This window comes from Peromyscus leucopus, unplaced genomic scaffold, assembly GCF_004664715.2.
Source record: "Peromyscus leucopus breed LL Stock unplaced genomic scaffold, UCI_PerLeu_2.1 scaffold_1309, whole genome shotgun sequence".
In the NCBI taxonomy this organism is placed as follows: domain Eukaryota; kingdom Metazoa; phylum Chordata; class Mammalia; order Rodentia; family Cricetidae; genus Peromyscus; species Peromyscus leucopus.
The window spans coordinates 1-23207 of NW_023504456.1; the positions used below are offsets into that span (position 1 = coordinate 1).

General features: G+C 39.9%; 1 pseudogene; it reads right to left on the reverse strand.

Moving 5' to 3' along the window:
- Positions 1-18219: 18219 nt before the first annotated feature.
- Positions 18220-19136, reverse strand: LOC114688028 (annotated as a pseudogene).
- Between the last annotated feature and the right edge of the window lie 4071 nt (positions 19137-23207).

Consider the following 23207-nt stretch of genomic DNA (forward strand, 5'->3'; position numbering starts at 1 on the left):
GTATCAATAACACATGCCTTTGCATTTAATCAGATAATAATTTGCCAAAAAGGAACATCCCCAAAATTAGTCTTGGGGAAAGGTTTCTGTTTTTGTTTTTTAGGAGAATGAAGGTTAAGGAATCTGAAGAACACTGGACAAATGAGACAACTGAAGAAAAGGGACAAATCATCTATCCCAAGAAAAAGAGTGAAACGGCATATGGGTATATATTATCTAAAAAAAAATTTTTAATATATATATATTATATATATATTTTTTACAATACCATTCAGTTCTACATATCAGCCATGGGTTCCCCTATTCTCCCCCTCCACCCCCTCCCCTTACCCCAGCCTACCCTCCATTCCCACCTCCTCAGGACAAGTCCTCCCCAGGACTGCATCAACCTGGTAGACTCAGTCCAGGGAGGTCAGTCCCTTCCTCCCAGACTGAGCCAAGTGTCCCTGCATAAGTTCCAGGTTTCAAACAGCCAACTCATGCAATGAGCACAGGACTTGGTCCCACTGCCTAGTTGCCTCCCAAACTGATCAAGCCAATCAACTGTCTCACCTATTCAGAGGGCCTGATCCAGCTGGGGCCCCTCAGCCCATAGTTCATGTGTTTCCATTCATTTGGCTATTTTTTTTCAATAATTGAGTAAAACTGAAATTTATTATATGCCACAGTCATCCTAGGGACCTCCATGCTATATATATATAGCCTTTATGGTTCTATGGGTTGTGGTCTGATTGTTCTTTATTTTATATCTAGAATCCACCTATGAGTGAGTACATACCATAACTGTCTTTCTGGGTTTGGGTTACCTCACTCAGGATGATTTTTTCTAGTTCCATCCATTTGCCTGCAAATTTCATGCTTTCATTGTTTTTCTCTGCTGAGTAGTACTCCATTGTGTATATGTACCACATTTTTTTCATCCATTCTTCCGTTGATGGGCATCTAGGTTGTTTCCAGGTTCTGGCTATTACAAATAGTGCTGCTATGAACATAGCTGAGCATGTATCTTTATGGTATGAATCAGCATTCCTTGGGTATATGCCCAAGAGTGGGATGGCTGGGTCTTGAGGTAGTTGATTCCTAATTTTCTGAGAAACCGCCATACTGATTTCCACAGTGGTTGTACAAGTTTACATTCCCACCAACAGTGGAGGAGTGTTCCCTTTGCTCCACATCCTCTCCAACATTGGTTGTCATTGGTGTTTTTGATCGTAGCCATTCTAACAGGTGTAAGGTGGTATCTCAGAGTCGTTTTGATTTGCATTTCTCTGATGATTAAGGATGTTGAGCATTTCTTTAAATGTCTTTCAGCCATTTGTAGTTCTTGTTTTGTGAATTCTCTGTTTAGCTCTTTAGCCCATTTTTTAATTGGACTGTTCAGTGCTTTGATGTCTAGTTTCTTGAGTTCTTTATATATTGTGGAGATCAATCCTCTGTCAGATGTGGGGTTGGTGAAGATCTTTTCCCAATCTGTTGGCTGTCTTTTTGTCTTATTGACTGTGTCTTTTGCCCTGCAAAAGCTTCTCAGTTTCGAGAGGTCCCATTTATTAATTGTTGTGCTCAGGGTCTGTGCTGTTGGTGTTTTATTTAGGAAATGGTCTCGGTGCCAATGCGTTCAAGAGTGCTTCCTATTTTCTTTTCTATTAAGTTTAGTGTAACTGGATTTATGTTTAGGTCTTTGATCCACTTGGACTTGAGTTTTGTGCATGGTGACAGATATGGATCTATTTGTAATCTTTTACATATTGACATCCAGTTATGCCAGCACCATTTGTTGAAGATACTTTCTTTGTTCCATTGTATAGTTTTGGCTCCTTTGTCAAAAACCAGGTGTTCATATGTGCATGGATTAATGTCAGGGTCTTCAATTCGATTCCATTGGTCCGTATGTCGGTTTTATACCAGTACCAAGCTGTTTTTATTACTATAGCTCTATAGTAGAGTTTGAGGTCAGGGATGGTGATGCCTCCAAGGTTGCTTTATCATATAGAAATCTTTTAGCTATCCTGGGTCTTTTGTTTTTCCATATAAAGTTGAGTATTTTTCTTTCCAAGTCTGTGAAGAATTGTGTTGGGATTTTGATGGGGATTGCATTGAATCTGTAGATTGCTTTTGGTAAGATTGCCATTTTTACTATGTTAATCCTACCTATCCATGAGCATGGGAGATCCTTCCATTTTCTGATATCTTCTTCAATTTCTTTCTTTAGAGATTTAAAGTTCTTATCAAAAAGGTCCTTCACTTGTTTAGTTAGTGTTATCCCAAGGTATTTTATATTATTTGTGGCTATTGTAAAGGGTGATGTTTCTCTGACTTCTTTCTCAGCCCTTTTATCATTTGTGTATAGGAGGGCTACTGATTTTTTTGAGTTGATCTTGTATCCTGCCACTTTACTGAAGGAGTTTATCAGCTGTAGGAGTTCCCTGGTAGAGTTTTTGGGGTCACTTATGTATACTATCATATCATCTGCAAATAGTGAAAGTTTGACTTCTTCCTTGCCAATTTGTATCCCTTTGATCTCCTTTTGTTGTCTTATTGCTCTAGCTAGAACTTCTAGTACTATATTGAATAAATATGGGGAGAGTGGACAGCCTTGTCTTGTTCCTGAATTTAGTGGTATCGCTTTGAGTTTCTCTCCATTTAATTTGATGTTTGCTGTTGGCTTGCTATAAATTGCTTTTATTATGTTTAGAAATGTTCCTTGTATTCCTGATCTTTCTAAGACCTTTATCATGAAGGGGTGTTGGATTTTGTCAAAGGCTTTTTCAGCATCTAAGGAGATGATCATGTGGTTTTTTTTCTTTCAGTTTGTTTATATGGTGTATTACATTGACTGATTTTCGTATGTTGAACCATCCTTGCATCCCTGGGATGAATCCTACTTGGTCGTGATGGATGATTGTTTTGATGTATTCTTGGATTCGGTTTGCCAATATTTTGTTGAGTATTTTTGCATCAATGTTCATGAGGGAGATTGGTCTGTAGTTCTCTTTCTTTGTTGCATCTTTGTGTGGTTTGGGTATCAGGGTAATTGTAGCCTCATAAAAAGAGTTTGGTAGTGTTCCTTCTGTTTCTATTGTGTGGAACACTTTGAAGAGGATTGGTATTAGTTCTTCTTTGAAAGTCTGGTAGAATTCTGCACTGAAACCATCTGGTCCTGGGCTTTTTTTGGTTGGGAGACTTTTGATGACTGTTTCTATTTCTTTAGGGGTTATTGGTCTATTTAAATGGTTTATCTGGTCTTGATTTAATTTTGGTATGTGGTATTTATCCAGAAAATTGTCCATTTCTTCCTGGTTTTCCATTTTTGTGGAGTACAGGTTTTTGAAGTATGATCTGATGATTCTCTGGATTTCCTCGTTGTCTGTTGTTATGTCTCCCTTTTCATTTCTGATTTTGTGAATTTGGGTGCTCTCTCTTTGCCTTTTGGTTAATTTGGCTAGGGGTTTGTCTATCTTGTTGATTTTTTCAAAGAACCAACTCTTTGTTTCATTGATTTTTTGTATTGTTCTCTTGTTTTCTATTTCGTTGATTTCAGCCCTCAATTTGATTATTTCCTGGCGTCTATTTCTCCTGGGTGAGTTTGTTTCTTTTTGTTCTAGAGCTTTCAGTTGTGCTGTTAATTCATTGGTATGGGATTGCTCCATCTTCTTTATGTGTGCATTTAGAGCTATGAATTTTCCTCTTAGCACTGCTTTCATAGTGTCCCATAAGTTTGGGTATGTTGTACTTTCATTTTCATTGAATTCTAGGAACTCTTTAATTTCTTTCTTTATTTCTTCCTTGACCCATTGATGTTTCAGGTGGGCATTATTCAGTTTCCATGAGTTTGTGGGTTTTCTATAATTTTTGTTGTTGTTGAGGTCTAACTTTAAGGCATGGTGGTCTGATAAGATACAGGAGGTTATTCCAATTTTTTTGTATCTGTTGAGATTTGTTTTGTGTCCAAGCATGTGGTCAATTTTTGAGAAGGTTCCATGGGGTGCTGAGAAGAAGGTATATTCTTTTGTGTTAGGATGGAATATTCTGTAGATATCTATTAGTTCCATTTGAGTCATAACATCTGTTAGGTCCTTTATTTCTTTGTTAAGTTTCAGTCTGGTAGATCTGTCTTTTGGTGAGAGTGGTGTGTTAAAATCTCCCACTACTAATGTGTGGGGTTTGATGTGCGTTTTAAACTTTAGTAGTGTTTCTTTTATGAATGTGGGTGCTTTTGTATTTGGAGCATAAATGTTTAGAATCGAGACTTCATCTTGGTGGATTTTTCCCGTGATAAATATGTAATGTCCATCCTGATCTCTTTTGATTGATTTTAGTTTGAAGTCTATTTTATTAGATATTAGGATAGCTACACCAGCTTGTTTCTTAGGTCCATTTGCTTGGAAAGCCTTTTCCCAGCCCTTTACTCGGAGGTAGTGTCTGTCTTTGAAGTTAAGGTGTGTTTCTTGTATGCAGCAGATGGATGGGTCCTGTTTTCTTATCCATTCTGTTAGCCTGTGTCTTTTTATAGGTGAGTTGAGACCATTGATATTGATGGATATTAATGACCAGTGATTGTTAATTCCTGTTATTTTTTGTGGTTGTGTTGTGTTGTCCTTCTGTGGTGTATGTTGGTGTGGGATTATCTATTGCTTGATTTTTCATGGATGTGTTTAGCTTCTTTGGGTTGGATTTTCCCTTCTAGTGCTTTCTGTAGGGCTGGGTTTGTGGACAGGTATTGATTAAATCTGGTTTTATCCTGGAATATTTTGTTTACTCCGCCTATGGTGATTGAGAGTTTTGCTGGGTATAATAGTCTGGGTTGGCATCCGTGGTCTCTTAGTGTCTGCATGAGATTTGTCCATGATCTTCTAGCTTTCATAGTCTCTATTGAGTAGTCTGGTGTTATTCTGATGGGTTTGCCTTTATATGTTACTTGGTCTTTTTCCTTTGCGGCTCTTAATATTTTTTCTTTGTTCTGTGTGTTTAGTGTTTTGATTATTATGTGGCGAGGGGACTTTTTTTTTTGGATCCAGCCTATTCGGTGTTCTGTAAGCTTCTTGTATCTTCATAGGTATTTCTTTCTTTAGGTTAGGAAAGTTTTCTTCTATGATTTTGTTGAATATATTTTCTGTGCCTTTGAGTTGGTATTCTTCTCCTTCTTCTATCCCTATTATTCTTAGGTTTGGTCTTTTCATGGTGTCCCAAATTTCCTGGACGTTTTGTGTTACGACTTTTTTGTCTTTAGTGTTTTCTTTGACTGACGAATCTATTTTCTCTATCGTGTCTTCAGTGTCAGAGATTCTCTGTTCCATCTCTTGCAATCGGTTGGTTATGCTTGTTTCTGTAGTTCCTGTTCGTTTAGTCAGGATTTCTATTTCCAGCATTCCCTCAGCATGTGTTTTCTTTATTGTCTCAAATTCATTTTTCAGATCTTGGAATGTTTCTTTCATCTGTTTAATTGCTTTTTCTTGGCTTTCTTTGATTTCTTCCCATTTTTTGTTCGTTTTTTCTTCCATTTCTTTAAGGGAGTTTTTTATTTCCTCTTTAATGGAGTTTTTCATTTCCTCTTTAAGGAAGTTTTTATTTCCTCTTTAAGGAGTTTTTCATTTCCTCTTTAAGAAAGTTTTTATTTCCTCTTTGAGGGAATGTTTTATTTCTTCTTTAAGGGCCTCTATCATCTTCTTAAAGTCATTTTTAGGGTTGATTTCTTCTGTTTCTTCTGTCTTGGTATGTTCAGGTCTTGCAGGTGTAGAATCACTAAGTTCTGATGTTGCCATATAGGTCTTTATGTTGTTGCCTGTATTTTTGCACTGGCGTCTACTCATCTCTTCCTCTGTGCGGTGCAGGTGGTGTCTGTGTCTGAGAGTGCCTCTCTTGTTCTAATTTTTAGTCTTGGTTTAGTAGGAGTTCTTGGTTAAATTGGTGCTATTGGGCTATTTCTTCAGGGGCAGCTGATTTCAGTCGGTGAAGTATATACTTATGATTCTGGTGATCTGGTTTGGTGGCTGGGTAGTGCCTTCTTCTGTGTTCCCAGGTCACGTTTTGTTCATTTGTCAACTCCTCAGCTGATCTTGTTTCTTCAGACTTCAAACTGTAGGCATCTGAATCCTCTCCCAGATGGGTTTCAGCTGAGCAGGGTAGTCTCACCAACACCTCCAAGTTGTTGGGTTTCACAGGATCAGCAGCTGGGCCCTGGGTTGTCCTCAGATGGAGTGTTCAGATTCGTTCTAGTTCCATCCCACGGAGATAGCTTCTTCCCCAGGTGTTGGGGTTAGAGGTGTCCCTGTTCCAAGCTGCGTCTGCTTGTCTCCGTCCCTGGGCCTGTCTACCTCTGCGGTGCGCCGCCAGGCCTGTATGTCCCTGTCAGCTGCCACTGGGTCTGTCTGCCTCTGTGGGCTGCCGCTGGGCCTGTATGTCTCTGCTGGCTGCCGCCAGGCCTGTATGACCCTGTCAGCTGCCACTGGGTCTGTCTGCCTCTGCAGGCTGCCACAGGGCCTGTATGTCTCTGCCGGCTGCCACCGCGGGCCTACCTACCTCTGCATGTCACTGCCACTGGGCCTGTCTACCTCTGCGGGCCGCCACTAGGACTGTATGTCTCTGCCAGCTACTGCAGGGCCTGTATGTCCCTGTCTACCTCTATGGGCCGCCGCCGCAGGCCTACCTGTATCTGCTTGTCTCCGCCGCCGGGCCTGTCTGCACAGTTTTTATATTAATGCTGAAAACTAAAATTTCCTATGAAATGTCAAGGAAATGAAACTTCTATACCTTTATTAGTATTCACACCTGCGTTAGAAATTTCTTTAGTCGAAGTCCAAGTTTTTTAGATCCTCGTGGGAAAACAGATAGTTGCATTTTCTGGTTAATTGATGATGTGGGAGGACCCGGTTGAGTGTGTGGTACCACTCCTTGCACCAAGGCTGCACAGTTGATGGAGAGCAGGTCAGAGAGATCCACTTGCCTCTGCCTCTCCAGTACTGGAACTGATTTAGGTTAAGACCACATGTAGTTTTCAGCTCAGTAGGAATCAATGAAATAAAAGATTCTATGAGATAAAATGCAAATATCAATATGTTCTGGTTAAACTCTAAAGACTTTTAAGAAGCAGCAATCCTAATTTTTGATGTTGGATCCAGAAATCTTGGTCAAGGATAGAGCAATATGTGAATTCTATAAAAAAAAAAGCCCAAAGTGACAAGAATTCCACCTGCCCAGTCACAGCAAGATGGAGAGTCTCCCGAGGGGTGAAGGCTTTCCCCTGAACTCAGTCACTGCAGAAACACAGCTCTGACCTCTCCTGTCAAGAAAGACCCCTGTGTCTATCTATTTTCCTGAAACAGAATTGAAGAAAGTACTCACTTTCACATAGTATCTACAGAGCTCTGTGCAGGATGTTTTCAATACAGGTGAGTCTCGGATGCCAGTGTCCATAAAGGGCAGGTGTCTGGCCCTGATATCCCTCAGAAAGACCATTACAATGTCACTGTTAAGTGGCAGCATCTGCATGGTTAGAGTTTGGGTTGTCCCAAGGAGGAACAGGTTTTCTCCCCATAGCAATCAACACAAACAACTTCTGGTGGTTACTAAGGAAGAGCTGGGCAGAAGTAAGAAAAGGTTTGCATGTTTGATTTTTGATAATCTATGTTTGGAATTGATATTATTTATGGAAATGCATGCTTGGGGTAGATCAAGGGATGTATTTATGGTATTACCTGTGTGATGGTGTACATTGCACAGTACTGTTTCAATCCTCCAAAACCATGCTGTGGACAAGTTTTTTCATAAGAACCAACATTGTGTGACGTGGAGTCTAGTATATGCTATGCAGGTCCTACATTCTTCTACATGTGGCCTGGGACTGTTTACTCTGTCAGTGTAGACCCACAGAAGTATGTGTTTCCTCCAGCAGATTCTGTGAGTTACTTCAGTGTTCACTTGTCTGTACATGGCTCTGGCTTGTTTTCTGAGATACCCACGGATTCTCTGACACTACAGAGACCTAATATATTGCCACTGTACAGAGAATCTGCTGTATAAATTAGTAATCCTGGGTAAACTGGCAAGGATATGGATTAGGCAATCATAACAAATATAGAGAACCAGGTATGGGTGTGTGTTTGCAGTTCTAGTGTGTGAAAAGCAAGGGAAAGAGGAATCACATCCTAAGGCTGACCTTTCCTTTATAATTTCAAATTCAATTCCAGTGATACTGGACATGGCTCCTGATCTCCTTGGCCATATCTAGATTCTGAATATACCTCAGGACTGTCAACTGACTCAGTGTGATGTCAGAGAACTGAATTACATCACTCACCTCCACAGTTCTGCTGGGACCTTTGGGGGCACCAGCAAGGCACTGTGAGGTCACAGACCCATGACTCTCCACTCCACAACTGGCCTCCCAGGTCTGAATAGAATTCATGGATCTCATATCCTGAAGTTAGAAGCAATACTAAAGGTTGATTCTAGCACTGTGCAATCTGCTGAGAACTTCTGTGAGTCAGGCTCTGAGCCCTTAGCAGCAAATAAGGGGTCACTTTAGATACCATGTCCAGGAATCAGTCTAAGTCTGTGGGAGTTTTGCAAGTAGCTGAAAATAGATCTACCACATGACCCAACTACATCATTCTTGGGCATAGGCCCAAAGAACTCTATATCCTATTACAGAGACATTTACACCCATGCTTATCCCCACTCTGTTCACAATAGCTAGAGAGTTGAACTGGCCTAGATGCCCATCAACTGATGATGGTAATGTGTTGCATGTGCACAAAGGAATCATAGTCACTCAAGAAGACAAAATGGAATCACAAAACTTCCAGGGAAAATAGAGAATATTATGTAAGCAAGGCTGGGGAAGACAGATGGGCTTACTTGCTTTCATATGCATATACTAGCTTCTAATTTTTATGTGAGTTTATTTATGTGTGGGCGAGTATGCCTCACTGCCAGGAAACTAGAAAGGAGCCCAGCCAAGGTGGAGAATGGGAGATTTAAAAGGATAATGGTGGGAAGGGTAATAAAAAGTGTGACAGTGTGATATTAAAGTGCAAAGGGGGAATCTATGGGAGGGGAAGTGAAGCAGGGATGAAAGGCAGGGAGGTGGGGAGATGATGGATGTGGGGAGGGTCAACCAAGACTATTTGAAAATGCCATAAGGAAGTGGCTACTTTGTACACTAACTTCAAAAGCCAAGAGTTGAACAAACCTGTCAGAATCACTATTCATCATGCAAACACAGTTTTCAGAATGAGAACCATCTAACTCCAACCAGAATGGCTCTTAGCAAAAGAATAGAGAAGAGTACCACAGAGCACAGGCTGCTCTTAGAGTGGACCTGGGTTTGACTCCCAGTACCTATGTTAGGAAGCTGGCTCTGAGAGAACTGTCGCCCTCCTCTGGCCACAGTGGGCACTACACTCACATGGACACATAAAATATGTTAATAATAGTAGTCATTGGATCAGATGTATAGAATACACACAGGTGTATTAACAGATGCATACTGATGGAGAAACAGTGTTTGTAAAGCAGTGTATTGTAGGAGCAGGAGAACAGAAAATTCAGTGTAGAAGAGAGATGCAGAAGTGGTACAGTCCATGGGAGACTGTTTGGTTATCAAGTGGGCAGTGCTAGAAAATTGATGAGGGGATTTCTGAGAGGGCTCCGTGGGTTGAAGCACTTGCTGCAGATGATCTGAGTTCAATCCCTGGGACCCACATAGTGGACAGAGAGAACTGACTCCTGAAAGTTACCTCTGACCTCCACATATGTGCCATGGTGTGTGTGCATATGAACACACCCACCCACACACACACACACACAGAGAGAGAGAGAGAGAGAGAGAGAGAGAGAGAGAGAGAGAGAGAGAGAGCAAATAAAATGTAATAAGAAAAGCTTAAACATTTTTTAAAAGATTTTTTTTATTTCATATGTGTTCACATGCAGTGTCCTGAGAGGCCAGAAGAGGGCGTCAGACACCCTGGAACTGGAGTTACAGATGATTGTGAGCTATTATAGAGTGCTGGGAATCAAACCCGAGTACTGTTCAAGACCTGAAAGTGCTCTTAACCACTGAGCAATCTCTCCAGCCTCAAAAGTCAGTTTAGAGACAGAGAGGCTGGGCAATATATACGCTGATGTAACTGATACTGGAAAGTGAATCAATGAGACCAAATTAGCACATCATACCATGGAGGTTCAAAATCTATTTATGAGTAACCATATTAATTTGTGGAAGAAAACAGAGAAGAATAATTAAATTTCAGCATAGGAAAGATCATCATAAATGATAAGATTATTCCAATATATCACATTACATTTTAAAACAATTCTACCCTCTAGATACCATAGACAATACATAGAAATTCTTGGAAAGATTTAAGTATCCAGATATTAGGCAAATAATTTGTATTTATATATACACCACACATATATAGTCAAACTCATAAATGTTTTTACATATCAAAATTATATATAATTATTTTATGTTTTACAAATTGAAGTATGCTCAATTTAAATATATCTAAATTTATTTTGTCTTTTACTGAATTAAATATTATGTATGTTTATTCATATATTATGTGGTAGCTAGAGTTTTCCTGCCTTGCCCACCGTCAGGATAAATCTTTATCACCTGCCAGTCCCAGAGTGGCTCAGACCAACCAGTAAACACAGAGACTTATATTGGTTACAAACTGTATGGCCATGGCAGGCTTCTTGCTAACTGTTCTTATAGCTTAAATTAATCCATTTCCATAAATCTATACCTTGCCACGTGGCTCATGGCTTACCGGCATCTTCACATGCTGCTTGTCATGGCGGCAGCTGGCAGTGTCTCCTTCTGCCTTCCTGTTCTTTCTTTTCTCCTCTCTGTTAGTCCCATCTATACTTCCTGCCTATCCACTGGCCAATCAGTGTTTTATTTATTGTACAATCAGAGTAATTTGACATACAGACCATTCCACAGCATTATGTATATACTTTATGTTCATTTATTTATATATTTATGTATATACTGATGCACAGTCAAGTTAAATCTCCATATTGAGGAGAAAGAAACACATGCTAACTGCCCCCATTATTATAACCACCGTCATCCTTTCCATTCCTGTCATCTTCATCATCATCTTCTCCAATTCCATCCTCCTCATCAACACCATCGTATTCATTAAAATATCCATTTCCCACAGGAGGAAGTTCAGCTATTGCATGTAGCCACAGAGATCACCTCGAGTTAGGACCAAGAAGTGAACACCCTTCATCACTTCGGAATCCCCCAGCACCCATCAGACACTTTAATTCATTACTAACTATTACTATGTATTTATTTACAAGTGTGTGTGTGTGTGTGTGTGTGTGTGTGTGTGTGTGTGTGTGTGCCATGACACATATGTGGAAGTCAGAGGACAGTGTGGGACTTGGTTCTCTCTGTCCACCTTTATGACAGCTCTGGGGATTCAACTCAACCTATGAGTTCTGCACAGTGGATGCTCAACCTACTGAAATGCCTCACTAGACCTTAAGATATGAATGACAGAAAGAAGAGAAAGAAGGGAGGTAGTGAGGGAGGAAGGGTTAAATAGAAGGAGGGGAAACTGTCATCAGAATATATTGTATGAGAACAGAGTCTGCTTTCAATAAAAGGAAACAAATGAAAAATTATTTTTTATTTTTAATGTATGAATGTTTGCTTGAATAGGTGTATGTGCACCACACACATGCCTGGTACCCTGAGTGGTCAGAAGAGCACACTGAATCCCTGGCACCTGAACCACAGATGTCTGTGAGCCACATGTAGAACTGTGAACCAAACCCAGGTCTTTTGTGAGAGTAATAAGAACTCTTAACTACTCAGTCATCTCTCCAAGGCTGGTATTAATAACCACTGTGTAATATTTAGACAGAGCAGAAAAGAAAGCCTATAGAGCCTAATACACTTATTTTTTAATTTTATAATTAATTTAATTTTACATATCAGTCATGGATTCCCCTGTCCTCTCTCCTTCCGAACCCCATCTCTGCCCTCGCCGCAATCCACACCCCATTGCCATCTCCTCCAGGGCAAGGACTCCCCTGGGGACTCAGTTCAGCCTGGTAGATTGAGTTGAGGCAGGTCCAGTCCCCTTCTCCCTTCACCTAGGCTGAGCAGAGTGTCCCAGCATTGACCTTAGGTTCCAAAAAGCCAGCTCATGCACTAAGGTCAGGACCTGGTCCTACTTCCTGGGGTCCTCCTAAATAGTTCAAGCTAATCAACTGTCTCACTTATGCAGAGGGCCTGATCCAGTCCATGTGGACTCCTCAGCTATTAGTTCATAGTTCATGTGTTTCCACTAGTTTGTCTATTTTGTGCTGTGCTTTTTCCAATCATGGTCTCAATATCTCTTACTCATTTAATCCCTCCTTTCTCTTGTCAATTGGACTCCTGGAGTTCCACCTGGGGCGTGGTCATGGATCTCTGCTTCTGCTTCCATCAGCCACTGGATGAGATTTCTAGCGCGACAGTTATGGTGTTTGGCATCAGATCAACAGAGTAGGTGAGTTCGGGCTTTCTCTCGACCATCTCTGTGTCTTTCTTAAGGTCCTCTTTACTAGGTAGCCTCCCTGGAGTTGTGAGTAGCAGTCTAGTCATCCTTTGCTTTACATCTAATATCCACCTATGAGTGAGTTGGTTCTGTGAGAAAATCAACAAGATAGACAAGCCCTTATACAAACTAACCAAAAGGCAGAGAGAGAGCATCCAAATTAGCAAAAGCAGAAATGAAAAAGGGGACATTCTCTGAGGAAATCCAGAGAATCGTCAGGTCTTACTTCAAAACCTCTACTCCACAAAACTGAAAAATCTAAAAGAAATGGATAATTTTCTGGATAGGTACCACATACCTAAGTGAAATCAAGACCAGATAAACTATTTAAATAGACCAATGAACCCTAAAGAAATAGAATCAGTCATTAAAAGTCTCCCAACCAAAAAAACCCCAGGACCAGATGGTTTCAGTGCAGATTTCTACCAGATCTTCAAAGAAGAGTTAATACCAATACTCTTTAAATTGTTCCAATTTAAACAGAAACAGAAGGAACATTACCAAACTCCTTCTATGAGGCTATAATTACCCTGATTCCCAAGCAAAACAGAGAAAGAGAACTACAGACCAATATCCCTCAGGAATATTGATGCAAAAATAGTCAATAAAATACTGGCAAACAGACTCTAAGAACACCTCAAAACAATTATCCACCATGATCAAGTAGGCTTAATCCCGGTGATGCAAGGGTGGTTCAACATACGAAAGTCTGTCAATGTAATACACCATATAAACAAACTGAAAGAAAAACACACATGGTCATCTCACTAGATGCTGAAAAGGCATTTGACAAAAACCAACACCCATTCATGATAAAGATCATGGAGAGATCAGGAATACAGAGAACATATCTAAACAATAAAGGCAATTTACAGCAAGCCAACAGCCAACATCGAAGTAAATGGAAAGAAACTCAAAAGCATTTCTGCTAAAATCAGGAACAAGGCAAGTCTGTCTGCTTTCTCCATACGTATTCAATATAGTACTTGAAGTTCTAGCCAGAGCAATAATATAACATAAGGAGATCAAGGGGATACAAATTGGATTGTAAGAAGTCAAGCTTTGGTTATTTGCAGATGACATGATACAATACATAAGTGACCCCAAAAAACTGACCCAGGAACTCATACAGCTTATAAACACCTTCAGCAGTGTAGCAGGATACAAGATTAACTCAAAAAAAATCAGTAGCCCTCCTACATAGAATTGACAAACAGGCTGAGAAGGAATTCAGAGATACATCACCCTTTACAATAGACACAAATGATATAAAAGAGCCTAATCCATTTAAATACATATTGATTGGACAAATGTTTTGTTCTTTTAAGGCAGTACTTGAAAAACTTACCAAGGAAAGACCAATACTTGGAGAGAATTCCATTTTTACTCAAAGTATTGAACTTTGACCTTACAAAGATAAGATCCCAGATGGCATATCAACATCTCACCTTTCAATTCCATTCAAATTTACTCAGACCTTCATAACTTGCTCAGGCTTGCACACTTTCTTCCTGATGCTGGGAAATCATTCAGCCATATTAAACTTTATATACTTTTTTGTAAAGATATTTTCATTCTTACACTCTTCAACAATATCTTTTCCTGTGTCCTCTTTCCTTTTTGTTTTTTTTCCTTTCATCATATGATGAAACAGAGCAAAACAATGATTTAAGTGAAAAAGAAAGTTGGCTCCAAACTTCATATGTAACATCATAGCAATAAATTAATATCTCCAGTATACATAGTGTTCAATTATGAAGCTCTGTATATTCCTCTGCAGAACCCATGTACAACAGGTCACTTAACAATATTTTCTGCATTGTATAGTCCAGGAAATGTTCTCACGTACACATGCTTGTGGTCTCCATTGATGATAAATAGTAGATGGGTCAAGGCAAAATATCAAGCAATTGAAGTTGACAACATCCAACAGAAAAACAAGGAAAAGCCCTGATAAAATGTCATCTTGAAGCAATGGCTGAAGAGTTTTAGACATATGTCCCCTCTATCCTTAGGTGGATGAGCAGCCCATTAACTGTTTCTATTGTAGACATCATTATATCTAGAGATGGACAATAGACCCCTCTCCTTGAAACAGTTTTCCCCTCAGTTGTTATGAAGGACAGGATGCCTTTCCCCTTGGCCTGTTTTGCTGTTCACATTGGTGCTTGTCACAGAGTCAGAGCCCATCCTGACTCAGGGAAGGAATGTTAGAGGATTGTTGAAACCAAGTGTTTGTGCCTCAACTGAGTAGACCTAACCCCATCTCCAGAGTCTACTTCTCAGTGAGCTCACAGAGCTCCTGGCAGTGCACACACAAAAGACTTTAGATCCTGTGTAATATTGCAGACTGAAAATGATGACTCTTTGTAGATGACCAGTGATTATAGAAGGAACCAGCTGTATGTGAAGGACCCATGTATTCTGGACAGAAGTTTCATATCCTGGGATGACAGGCTGGACCCTATGCATCTGAAAATCTCCTAATTTCCTCATGCATTATCAAAAGTAAATTTACACACACACACACACACACACACACACACACACACACACAAACACACACAAACACCTATATATAATCACTGTGTAGCCAACAGATGAGTCAATAGCATACAGTGAATATTACCGTCAGATTTGGACTTTGCTATGGAGATGAACTCTTCCTTGTCTGTCCATGATTGCTGCTGCTGAGAGAATCCTGCAGCAGTGTATAGCATATTGGAGGTTAGATAGATTTATTGTATTATTCTTGTATATTCTGTGAAGTGTTCCACAGTTATCCTAACCAGAAGATGAGTATTTTATGGCTCACCCTCTGTTCCTAAACAAATATCCACCATTAAATAAAAACCAAAATATTAAAAATTATAAACTGTACCCATATCAGGCAACAGAGTATACCATCAAGAAAAAGGCAAAAGAAACAAGAAAAAATGAGTCTATTAGCAAACTAGGAGCCTTGTTTTGATTTCAATGATGGTAAGGAAAATCTCACTCAATGAATCCCAGAAATGAAGCTTCTGCTACTTTATGGATATTTGTCCATCCATCAAAATTTCTTTAGAGAGAGACAAAGAATGTTGACCTCGATATGTAAGTAGCAATCTATCATTGCACAATACTTTCCGTATCCAACTTGCCAGCATTTCAGATAATCATGTGTGCAAAAAAGACACAAAAAAGAGCAGAGCATATCAATACTGCTTGGGTGCCTCATGTGGGTCTAGGCTCTAGGAGAAGCACACATTTCCATTTTCAACTGTAAAGTGCATGTCTGCCAATTAAAAAGTACATGCCAATACATATGGGTTATTAGCCTCATTTATATGAGATAATATTTTCTATAAACTGTTCAAACAACAAATATAAAGATGTTTAAATATTTGACTGGTAAGGAAAAATGAACAAGAATAAGAATATAGAGGCTGCTAAGAAGGCTTAGAGGTTAAGAGCACTGACTGCTCTTTCAGAGGTCCTAATTTCAATTCCAACAACCACATGGTCATTCACAATTATCTATAAAAAGATCTGGTGCTCTCTTCTTGCATGTAGTCATACATGCAAGTGGAACACTGTGCACAAAATAAATAAAGAATTTTTTAGGCCATCTCTCATTGGACCAAGAGGTGAGTGACTATTCTCACACCCAGAGAGTTCTGCCCCTAGGACCCAGGCTCTGGGACACAGCCAGTCCCTGGCAACTCCCACACAACACTGCCTCAGTTGCTGGCCAGCAGGGAAAACTCCTGCAGGAAGCCCCTCCACAACCCCCCCATTGGACACTGCAATCCACAAGTTCCACGACCTGACCCAATACCCATCTTCCTGTGAACCCAGTAACTTCCTGAGGCACAGAAACCAAACTGCCAGCTCTCATTGGACCAAGACCCAGCTCTCATTGGACCAAAGGCTCTCATTGGACCAAGAGCTCTCATTGGACCAAGAGTAACTTCCTGAGACAGTGAATCTACCAGTCCTCATTGGACCAAGAGTGGCATTCTAAGACATAGAATCTGGCACCTGTCTTTGGATGAAGAAAGGTTTCCTGAGACACAGAATCTGTTACATCTGACTGGACGAAGAGCCCTGATAAGACCAAGAGCAGCTCTGTGAGTCACAGAATTAACTAGCTTGGGTTGGTCCAAGAGCAGCTCCTTGAGATACAGACTCTGCCAGCTCCAATTAGACCAAGAGCCAAGACTGGACCCAGAGTGGCCCCCTGAGACACAGACACAGCAAGCACAGACTGGACCAATAGCAGCTCACTCACAGGCACCTTTTGCACCTAGTAGAGGAGGAGGTAGGCAGAAGTCAAGGCAAAAATACATATAACAACATAAAGCAATATGGCATCGCCAGAACCTAGCCCTCCTCCAACAGCAAGACCTGAACATCAAAATGTAGAAGAAGCAGAAGTGACCATAAATACAGCTTCATGAAGAGGCTAGAGGCCTTTCAAGAAAAAATGAAAAATTCCATTAAAGAAATTGAGGAAAAGGCAAACAAAAATTGGAAGAAATCAATAAAGAAATTAAGGAAAAGACAAATAAAAAATTGGAAGATATCAATAAATCCCTTAAAGAAATCCAAGAAAACCAGGAAAAAGCAATTAAACATGTGATTGAAACAGTTCAAGACCAGAAAACTGAAATAGAAACAATGAAGAAGACACAAACAGAGGAAATGCTGGAAATAGTAAATCTGAGTAAATGAACAGGAAACACAGAAGCAAGCATAACCAACAGAATTCAAGAAATGGAAGAGAGAATCTCTGGTGTAGAGGATTGTAGCAGGAATCTTAAAAAGTCTTACTAATAAAATCAAACCTGAGCCAGGTATTGGGGTGAATGCTGGAAGATCAGAGAAGCAGAACAAGCCACAGCTACCTCACCTTGCCAGTTTCTCAGCTGATCCTATTTCCTCAGACTGGAAACCTCTGTGTCCTCATCCGGAATGAATCTCAGCTGAACTTTGCTGCTCAAAGCCTAAAAGCTTAACCAGCTAAAAGCTTCTAGTTTCTGGTCTTCACGCCTTATATAACTTTCTGTTTTCTGCCATCACTCCCTGGGATTAAAGGCTCACTTTCTGGGATTAAAGGCATGTGTCGCCATGCCTGGCTGTTTCCAATGTGGCCTTGAATTCAGAGAGATTCAGAGGGATTTCTGCCTCTGGAATGCTAGGATTAAAGGTGTGTGTGCCACCATTTTCTGGCCTCTATATCTAGTGACTGTTCTGTTCTATGACCCCAGATGAGTTTATTAGGGTACACAATATTTTGGGAAAAAACAATACCACCACAATTTGTAATAGCCAGAACATGGAAACAACTAGATACCCCTCAACTGAAGAATGGATAAAGAAAATATGGTACATATACACAATGGAGTACTACTCAGCAGAGAAAAAAGGGTGAGGATACAGAGTTGTGAGACTGGGTCTCCTTGTCACAATTTGGCCTGGATCTCACTCTGCAGGCTGACATGCCATTGACGGCATTGCAATCCTCCTGTCTCAGTCTCCCAGTGCTGGGATAAGTTTAGTGAGTCAACATGTCTGGTATATGAGGAAGGATTTTCAAACAACTTTTACTTAATAGAGTATATATGGATATTAGTAAAGCTGTCTTCTATGTTTATCATGTTGACTGTGGTTTTTAGCAGTTGAAGAGCACAGAACAGGGATCCTTAGGATCCCTAAAGATCAACAGGAATGGAGAAACTGTGGGGAAGCCTGCAGTCAAAACTTCATTTACATGCCTCAACCAAATGCGATATTCCATTAAAAAAGTTTGAAAGATTACACAAATAAAATTTAGGAGGTACAAGCCAACAAATGTGACCACCAGCATGAGGATGGTGTGGGCTGCTCTGGTCTCAGCATGGCCTCGGTGGTTCTGATTTGCAGTAAGAATGTGCTGGGTTCGCTTGTGATGTCTATGGAGGAGAAGCACAATGGAGACACTGGTCCAGATCATGATGCTGATGAATGTGGCATCATGGGAAAAACGCAAGATGACAATGCCTGCACTGAATCCAGATGTGGAGCAGACCCACTTGCTTTGATTGTTAGTGTCATTGCCTGTGCTCTGTGGACCACTGACTTTCATTGGAATGTAGACATTATTTAAGACACTGAACAACCAACAACTGTAACAAGAATAACTCAGGGCATTAGGGCTCTTCCTCGAGGCATCAGCCTACTCCAATGACCAGGAACAAGAGTGATAAACTGATGGATGCTCAGGGCACAGGTGGAGCACATGTTTGTGCTTCGAGCCACCAGGCGAATGAAGTACTCAATTTTGCATTGCAGGTTAGTTTGAGGACTCCTTGGAACAAAAACCATCACGTTGTTTGGAAATGCAGTGATGAGGAGAAGGAAGGCATTGGCCAAGGCCAAGTTGGTGACAATGACCTGTGTGGGCCTCAGTCGAGAGCCAGTAAAGATGGGAGAGAAATTATGGACAAACAGAAGAATGTTGGCCAGTGTCCCACACCCAATCTCAAAAAGCAGGAGTGTCTGCAGAGCCAATTCCTCAGTGGCTTTTAGAGTTTTATTCTGAGAGGACATGGAGACAACTTCTGTGCAGGATGGAGTGATGACCAGGAGGAACACTGCTCTCTTCAAAACACTTCTCAATGTCTGAGCATTAGAATGATTTATGTCTTACTTCTTCTATGAAGGGAGACACTATTGTATCACAGTACAGGAGCTTGTCCTGAAGAACACTGCATAGACAACTCAGACTATTACTTTGTACTTTATGTACTTTCCCTCACCTCATGTTGGAAGTGTATTAGTGATTCAGTTGTATCATTCTTGGTCAACATGACACCTATTATAACACAGTAAGGCATATAAACATATGAAGAGTAAACAGGGGAACACATTTTTTTATCTTTCATATGCAACATCTTCCCTCAATGATAAAATGTGTTAAGAAATACAAATTGGAGGTTGGAGAGATGGCTCTTCACAAGACCCTTGTCCAAATCCAGCACTCACATGGTTGTTAACATCCATCTGTAACATCAGTTCCCCAAGTTGAATGCCCTCTCATGGCTTTTGTGGCACTGCACAAATGTGGTGCCAGACATACAGGCAGTTATAACACTAGATGTATAAAGTAAAATTACTATATCTTTAAAATGACAAGAATTCAAACTTATAATTCACAAAGTCATGTAAGTAAAGTAAGTGGCCAAAAAAGAACCCATCAGCTTTTGTGAAAATTTTATACAGATCATCAAAATGATAGAATACAAAATATTTCAAAAAAGTAACCAGTTTTCTGATCACAAATATGAACCTCAATTTATACATGTATATCCTTATGTACATAAGCAACCACAAAAGTTCTATGAGGAAACTCCTTTGGCAGATAAACATCTTATGTGAGGTGACTGCATACAGGACTAACTCAAAAAAATCAGTAGCCCTCCTATATACAAATGATAACTGGTTGAGAAAGAAATAAAAAAAATACCCTTCAAAATAGCCACAAAGAATATAAAATATCTTGATGTAACTCTAACCAAGCAAGTGAAAGACTTATATGACAAGAACATCAAGTGTTTGAAGAAGAATTTGAAGAAGACATCAGAAGATGGATATATCTAACATGCAGATAGATTTGTAAAATTAACATAGTAAAAATGGCCATCCTACCAAAAGCAATCTACAGATTCAATGCAATCTCCATTAAAATCCAAACACAATCCTTTACAGACCTTGAAATAACAATACTCAACTACATATGGAAAACAAGAAAGCCAGATAGCTAAAAGAATCATGTACAGAAGAACTTCTAGAGGTATCATCATGCCAGATTTCAAGCTGTACTAATGAACAATAGTAATAAAACCCACATGTTATTGACATAAAAAAAGAAAAGTTGATCAATGGAATCAAAGACCCATGCATAAATCAATACACCTATGGACACCTGATTTTTGACAAAGAAGCAAAAATTATACATGGAAAATAGGAACTATCTTCAACAAATGGTGCTGGTCTAACTGAATGTCTGCATGTAGATTATTGCACATAGATCCATATCTATCACCATGAACAAAACTCAAGTCCAAGTGAATCAAAGAACTCAACATAAATCCAGCTACACTGAACCTGATAGAAGAGAAAGTGGGGAACAGCTTTAAACTTTTGGCACAGGAGACAATTTCCTGAATAAAACACTAATAGTGCAGACACTAAGATCAACAACTAATAAATGGGACCCCATGAAACTGAAAAGCTTCTGTAAGGCAAAGGACACTGTCAATAGGACAAAACAGCAGCCTTCAGAATGGGAAAGATCATCTCCAACCCACATCTCACAGAGGGCTGATTTCCAAAATATATAAAGAACTCAATTTACACACACATATGGAAAAATCCCCAGGTACCAAAGTATTTCATTTATTCATAATGTTGTGTATCTTCCCTATTTTAATGAGGAAGCAGAAACTGGAGAGAAACTGAGCCATCACCAGCTTCCCTCAGCCACACTCAAAATGTGGTGATAAACCATCACAGTTAAACCATTTGCACAGACAAATTCTTTGGAAACTCATGTCTTTGAATCATGCTTTGAAAGCTCTTATTTAATCTGCAGCTTACTTCATATATTGCTTTCCAGAGCAAAAGTCAGTCTCCATCTATCAGTTAAAATTAACCATCCCATACACGGATGTCAAGTTCAATGACATTTTCAACTAAGTGTTAAGCTTATGAAACGAACATTTCCTTGGGATGAAGAAATCATTGGCATCATTAGGCAAAGAAGAGACAAAAAGCAACTATGCTAACCATTAATGTTGACTTCAGAAGAGTTGCAATAGGGAGAAGAGAATGTTAAGCAGACATCTACAGGTGCAATAATCCCACCTGTCCAGCCACAGGAAGGATAGAGATGCTCACAGAGATGGAGGCCAGCTCCTATACACTTACTGAAGAAACAAAGCTCTTATTTATTCTCCATTTGAAGGTCTTCTCTTCCTGAGAAAGGTACAAGGAAAGGCTTACCTCTCCAATATTTTCCATGGAACATAGTGCAGGTGCCTGAATGAACACAGGATACCAGTGCTCATAAAAGGACTGTTTATTAGACTAACATCCCTCAGAGAGTGCATTACTTTGTCATGTGTGGTGTCAGTGACAGTGTTTGCAATGGAGACTTTGGGATACCTCTAATGAAGGAAAAAAATTAATCCTCAGGGCAAATCACAATTTTTACTTTGTTATTGATAATGTTTATTACTTTGTTGGATGCTAAGGAATAGCTATCAAAAGTTAGAAAAAGTTTCCATGTATCCTTTGGGAGCATCAAAGTTTTGAATTTGTGTTGTCATCAGGTGTGAAGAGGTGCACTTCAGCATACATTAAGGGATTTGTTGAATTTATTTCCAAGGGGGCTTATTGTACAGTACAGTCCACACTTTCAAAATCATACTAGCATAAAATTCATAAGGAAGACCATCAACATGTAATCAGGAGTCTGATATTTTCCCATCTGTGAACCAACTAGTGTTGGGAAAGAACCATGAACTTGAGGTAAGCCAGAACAGAGATGAGTCACACAGTGGCAGACAGCCCCATGGTGGGGTGTGGGGCTTGAAGAAATACTAAAGAATAAAAAACATTGGCTCAATCATGCTTAGAGCAGAGAAAGAAAGAAGGATCATTCAGAGCAGCATGGCTGTGCTCTGTAAGAGCCTTGCTAGCATATGAAATATGCGAAGAAAAATTAAAATAGATCATCAAAGTGATTTTTTTTAAAAAAAATCTCTACTTCAATGCGACTTCAGGTGATCCCATCATTTAGGAATGGTTCCTCCTCTTGGGGCATAATCTCCTGGCCAGGTGATTGACCCATGTGATGTGAAGGTTGAATATCCATTTTGGCCAGACATTCTGCTGTGTTGGATACAATGAATTTTTCTTTAATTAACTTCTATGTCACTCTAGTTTTTTGTACAACAATTATCCTTGGTCAATATTCCAGGAATTATGAAACATCTAACTAGACCAAAGATAAAAAGTAAAAGACAATGACTTGTATGGGGGTCCTCTAACTCTGGGCCTGTTTACCACCAGATCAAGAGGGTAAAGGGGCAGATGGGGCAACTAAATCTTTGTTGACCCATGAGCAGGAATGCAGACAACTCTTTGGGATAAAGATTTCAGTGAATAAGTTCAATTTTATTCCAGAGTATAAGGAATGTATCCGGAGCTTGGGGACAAACCCTAATTAGCATTAAAGTGCACACCCCTATCACAAGGCTTAGTATGTGGCTGTAGGGTCCAAAACAGAGCTCCTAGTACAAGTCTTCCTAGTGGGGATCTGTGCCAAGGACTAAGTTAAAGATGAATCAGGCATTTTGTTTCAGAGACAGCTTTTGGATTAGGTCATTTTTCCAGGCCTGGGGACATTGTCCAGATAAAGCTGGGTAGAGAGCAGGAAGTTCTGCTAGAGGGAGGTGGTTGCATTTTGCTCAGCTTGTAGGTAAAGGTGCTAGGCTCATGGCAGGCTGTGACCTTCACCAGTCAACCATGACTTCCAACATCTTCCTGGTTTTAGTTATTAATGAAGAGGCATCACTGTAAACCTTGGGTAAGCTGTCTCCTGTGTCAGAAGAATCC